The sequence below is a fragment of the Corticium candelabrum genome, chromosome 12, assembly GCF_963422355.1.
Source record: "Corticium candelabrum chromosome 12, ooCorCand1.1, whole genome shotgun sequence".
In the NCBI taxonomy this organism is placed as follows: domain Eukaryota; kingdom Metazoa; phylum Porifera; class Homoscleromorpha; order Homosclerophorida; family Plakinidae; genus Corticium; species Corticium candelabrum.
Genome location: NC_085096.1, coordinates 6,325,057 through 6,331,449, shown reverse-complemented (window position 1 = coordinate 6,331,449; position 6,393 = coordinate 6,325,057).

Sequence of the window (6,393 nt, the reverse complement as noted above, 5' to 3'; positions counted from 1 at the left end):
TATCGGCCTCTATTACCAAAAAAGATGAAGACGGTATTTTTCTTGGCAATTAAGGAAGTGTTGAAGCCAGGAAGCGAGAAACTAAACGCTGATCGATCACTTCCTTGCTCCAGAGCAAAATGACCAACTCTAGGTCCAAGATAGAAATCCCCATACTGGAATGCGAACCATACTCGTCACCGTCATTGGAAAAAACACCAACTTTCTTTTTCCTCGAGTGGGAAGCACAAAATTAACAACGCAGGCGTTTCAGAGGTATGAAATTGGGTAGATATGTCCACGGGGCACTTATCAGCGGGTCGTCGTTTAAAGAAGTGCAAGCCATATGCGCGTAGTCACAATAATTGTGCCCAACATAGACGGCATAACAGTACCCTTCGTCTTAATTTAGTCTGTACTGTGTAGTATTAGAGATACGTCACCGTGTATCGTAATTGGCATTTATTACCATATATTAGATCATCCAACATTAATTAAAATAAATTAAATATTTGCTTAATCGATCATTGTTTATTGTCTATTGCGATAGTTTTAATTTTATTTAACCCATTTTCCGACAAGGGTTATACATTAATTAACGAAGAGAAAGTTATTTTTGATTAATTAAACTTGTCGATAGTAATAGTATTGTTAGTAGTAGTGACTTTTATTGTACTAAGAACCTAAAATATAAACGAGTTGGCCGTGCTCACTTTCGAACTACGGTATACTTGTAAGTGTGTATGGTACTTGTTTTTCTTGTCTGTGGCTTCTGTTTGCTCAGCCAGATGCACCTCCCGGGGTGCCATTTGCTGCACCTATGGGCAAGGCTTGAGTGCATGGTTGATAACTATTACGAAATTGGTACTAGAGCCCGTCCACGAATTTCACATACAGTGGGAGAACTCATGAAGCTATATATAGGCAGTGGGACGAGACGTCTCTGGGAGAACTTTAATACGCATATATATTATTAGAAAGCTCTTTCCAAGACGGAATCATGCAGATGATCGATCACCTATTTCATCTGGCTAAGCGTGGCTTACAATTAACTATTTCTTGTTGTGCACGTAAACTGACATGCTAACACCACCTCTTAGTCTAGCACCAACTAGATTTTAGTAGGAACATAGGCAGCCAGACCGATGGTTAATTACATTACGTTTACATTGGCTTACATGTAGGAGTACAAAGTGTTTACGTATTAAACTGGAATTTTGGGCGCAACAAACAGAAGTTTGAGGAATAGAGTAAATAAATACAGTTTGTCCTATGACTGGTACGTAACTGAATGTATACGTTGCCGGAAATGTCAGGTTATAAGACTTATCTTGCTACTTAAACCTCCACTAAACCGTCATTCTTACGGTATGAAAAATTCGTGGACGGACTGAACAGGAACCTGCGGTGGAAATCAACGTGTAGAAGTAACAAAAGAAACATGGAGATCTTAGTGACATTATCACATTTACTGCTATAAAAGTGTGCAATTTGCTTTGTTTTACATATTAATACTAATTAACAAAATGAATTTAAATTAAGTTAACGCTATACTTATTAAAATTTTGTTTTAAAGAATATTTGATAGAGACCTTAAATATTATCTCTCTTATCAGCAAGTTAAGCTGGTCTTTATAGTGCCAATATTTCTTTTCGCCTGTAACCAGGTTTTAATGATCATTCTCTATAAAAGGAGGGTTTAGTCGATTCGTACACAGAGATAACAAGGTACGTTTGTGATGAATTAACAGTAACAACATTGGTATCAGGACATCTTCATTAGAACAACAAATTGCCCTCGTTCCTACATAGCTGGCAGCATATATGCTTCATCCTGAGTTGGTGAACTTCGTTGTACTTAGACTTACAGTTATTCTAATCCTGCGCTCATTAGATATCCAAAATAAAAGCAGAAAATCTCTGATGGAGGGGCTACAAAGTATAGAATTGCAGATTACAGTACTACAAGGAACATACTTCAGGATCCCTGTTTACTATACCTAACTTTTGTAAGTTCTTTCTGGAGTTGTGATGGCAAAGTATCGTTACTGTAGGGAAACCTCTTGGTCGTCGTTAGAACGATTGTAATCTTCTTGCAGGAGCAGACGCCGAACCGCGCCCAAACAACTGGTCTCACGTAGCCAGACCATCTCCGGCCTCATACTCCCGGCGAGAATGATCATGGAAAATATCTCTAAAGAGGCGTTTATCCTGTACGATTCTTGGGAGCACAGAAAAAAATTGTATAGGCATTTTCTTAGTCCATTTTTCGTCGGAAGTATGATGGCGGATTTAGTCTGGCTACACGAGACTAAAAACAGACTGTTGAACTGCCGGTTGAGTCCAGGTGCCTACATACATTTAATAGAGCTTGTTAGTGATTGGCTACAGTGAAGTCTCTCTTTCATGCATTTCCGCTTTCGGTTTCCAAGCTTTGAAGTCGATTGATTCGATCACTACAATCCTCCCCGTCAAGAGTAAAAAATCCATCAGCCATTACTCTGTTCATCAATTCAGTCTCTGAGTCGTGCTAATTGCTAGTCTACTGTCCATTAAGTGCGACAGTAAACACTATCAGTGTGTTTGGTAGACGTCACATTGGTGGTAAATTGATACGGCCAACAAAATATTGCAACATTTTGTCTAGCTAAAAGCTGAAAATAGGGAAAGGACATCCTTCATAGTGTAAAACTAATGAATTCTACTGAATAATTCACAATTTGCTAGTATTGCGATAGACTTTAGTATTCGAGTGCTTTCGTCCGCTTTAATTGTACAATCTAATAATTATTGTACCAGGGCATCGGAGCGACTCGCAAGTTGGGATGGCGGAGAATGAAAAAAATTGGAGTACATGAACTAGAATAGTACTGTTTGCTTACAAAAAATGTAGATTTTGGTCAGAGTTGAAGGCTCCCTAGCCCCTTATTCCCCCGATCCGCCACCCCCTAGTACGGTAAGAGTACTAACGTGATTATTTTCGTTTTGTAGGAAGACCACTAGACTGCAGCCCACTTACTTTTAGGGAAGTCAATTCGCGCGCTGTTTAGCCAATTAGCTAGTTGGAAGCAACTGCATTGGTATTTGCTTGTGTTTCAAATTAAAGGATCTAGTGGGCGTTTGCAAACGGCAGTATGCTCTGCTGCCAAGTTGGTTTTGCGACGACATCTTAGAGGAGGGAATCTTTTACTACATCGTCTTGATTTAACTTTCCAGATCTGTAGCTACCATAAACGTGCCATTTTACAACATGGCTTCGGATTTCCCAACTATTGTTGCTATGGGCTTTCGTAGGCTTTGCACGTGACATGGTTGGTTTCTATACAAGCGCGTAAGGTCTGGCAACTCGATGTAGCGAAAAGCCACGAATAATCCAAACCGGGTCAGCTGGGTTTTCTGCCACATTTTCAGTGTATATTCTTTGCCTCATCCCAGCTACGGCGTTGTTATTTGCCGCTTCCCCACAAGTACACGCTTTAGTGTAATAAATACTAAACGAAATATTACGTAAAAAAGATTGGAGAATCATCAGACATTGACGACGTTACGTCAAAAGGATTTCATATTTCAACTACGCAATAGAGTAGATCTGTCTCTATGTTTCGTACTTGAAAAGCTAGAAATTGGCAACAGCAACTAATATATATATATATATAAAAATCAAAACGTTGATGCAGCATCCGCAGTGTTATAATCTATTTTGCATAAAATTAATAAAATATAAATAATTTCTTAGCAAAATGTTATTTGAAATTTGAAATGTGATGAATTTATTTTTATAATAACTGACACTAAATTGTAATTAAATAAGCATGTCTATTACATGTTTCAGTTTACTAAATCTTTGCACGTGTGCACATAATACTATCACAAGAAATGCAAACAGTGCGAATCTAAAACTGTAAAAGCTAAAGTCAGAACATACGAAACAAATTCAAAATTAGTGTTCGTGAGTTCACAGATTTAAGCTCATTGTTGTTTCTTGAAAAGACCTTTACACTTCGGTAGTTGTTTGACTTCATCGCTTATATAATCCGAGGCAGACTTGACATTAATGTGGTTGATGTAAAAGTTGTTGAGCTCATCACCTAGCGAGTCTGGTGGAAATATGCAAAGGCGATCAAATGAATTAGCTGACGCTGTGTTCAACGGGAGCAGAGTCAATGATTCATTCAGAGCAACGTAATATCTCCCTTTTGTAGTCGCTGCAATCAACACATATCGATCAAGATTGTTTTGGCATGTGTAAAACCGAGTATGCACTTGATCAGATAGAATCTGCAACAAATGAGTTATTCCTTAGTCTTTCAATCTGTATTTTTTAGAGTTTACCTTTTTTACTTTTAGTTGTTTGGATTTGGTAACTACGACATACTTTCCAGCAAATGTTTCCAAAGGTTGAATGTGTTTGTGCAATTTTTGAAAGAAAAATCCGTTCAAAGAGATAAGATGATGCGTAGTGTTTCTCATTTCTAATCCTGAAGATCCGACTGCCAGAAATGTGGTTCTTTCTTTATTCATTAAGACGCGATATTGATTGCACACTTTAGCCTGCAAATAAGCACAAATTCATTAGATCGATGTGATTTGTCTATAGCGTTCCAGTCAGCGTGCACGAATTCTACTATGGTTTTGAAGTAGTTTGCTATATAATACTAAGCCATATGTCAGTGTAGCAATGCACCAAGGAAGTTGTGCATGTCTAATAAATGCCAAGCTAGCAGTCCACCGTGCACGTGCAGGCACATTAATAGACACAATAACCAGTGCGTTTATACTATTATGCACGTGTTTATTTGGCAGATGCAATACAGAAATGGTTGCTGTACCTCACAAAATCCACCCAGTGCTTCACATTCCCAGGTTAGACTCCACAAGCACAAAATAGCAAACGTTGCCACTTTCAACCTCAAAAAATACGCGCTCAATGGGCTGATAGCTGATTGCTTCATCTCTAGAACCTTCTTCTTAACTTTCTTTTAGATCTTGCTGTTGAAATGTAATACTTGGATGAACAATCATCTCATCCCTTCTTTATATACCGTCAGAAAGCCTTCGTCGGGGAATACTATAGTGTCAATTCCTAGGAACTGATGGTTCTGAAAACAACTGCAGAGTCTCATTATGCAGACAGTGTAAGTACAGATGTTTCACATCAATTCCATATGAAATCATTTACACAAATGGAGTTAGTAAGCAGCGGGGAACGACTACAAGTGGCAATCTATAGGCATACGGTTGAGAACAGTTGAGAACGCAGACCTCACACGGTTTTATTGCAAATCAGCAAGAATGGATTGGACGATGCTTGCCACACTGCAAGATTGTCGGGTAATCTGGTGCCTTCTCTCAAGGTGCAGTTGTTCGTTCAGTCACAAACAATACTATATTAAGTATTTAAGCAATTAGCAACATTACATTTGTTGTTTTGGAAGGAAGCTTCCTCGTCTAGTCATTCTATATTTTGCCTATGAGGTCATGGGTCAGGTTCAGTGTCAAAAGGATATTTGAAAAGCGGGATTTTGGTAGGTTCCAGGGCGCGTATCTAGACAAATTAGATAGCCATGCATGCTGCAGAGCCGAAACTGCTTAGTCTGCAGCTTGCCTTTGCTCTTGATATCACCCGCAAGACGCTTCAAAGCGCGAGCAGATCACAATCTGATCCAGCGTTCAATTTGGCCTGGTGCCGCTTAATATTAATGTCTCAATTGTACAACTATATGACAACGATCGGATGCGACAACGACTACCATCTGCCAAGAATTAGCCAATAAAAATTCTTCATCAATGAGGTTTGTAAGCTTCATTCTTAAGGGGTGTTACATCGCAAAGTCATCAACAATAACGTCCTAACTTTAATCTCAAAATTCTCTAGCCTTGATGATATTCCCCTTCTCATTAATTGCAACGAAACATTCGAGAAATAAGTGACACATCCACTAAGATAAGACCTTGGTGCCGGGCACCTCGGGCCATGGCAGATTCACGTCTGCTGAGATCTAGAATCATCCCTCCCACAGTTTCACTGGCGGTCACCATCTTACAATTTACTTGTGCTGATTACACTATTGTGGTGCTGTGAAAACATCATTACTTGAACAATGGGTTTACAAACTTGCACGTCGATTGATTCCAACAAACTCCTTTCTTTTAATAATGGGACTGCATCAAGCTCGTAATTCAAACTTCGTCTTCATTCCTGCATTTCCAGCCTCAAACTCTTGTAGCCAATTACGCGTCGTTGTAAACACTATTCGCATGAATGTAGAAACTAGTTTTGTGACGAGGATACACCCTTGCTACGTTTATTATGTCGTGCTAACTAGATCAGTCTGGTTTATTATTATTATTATTGTGTCGTTATGCCCCTCCATAATGGGCAAGTGGGGTCTTTACCCCCATCTGGGCGCCCAC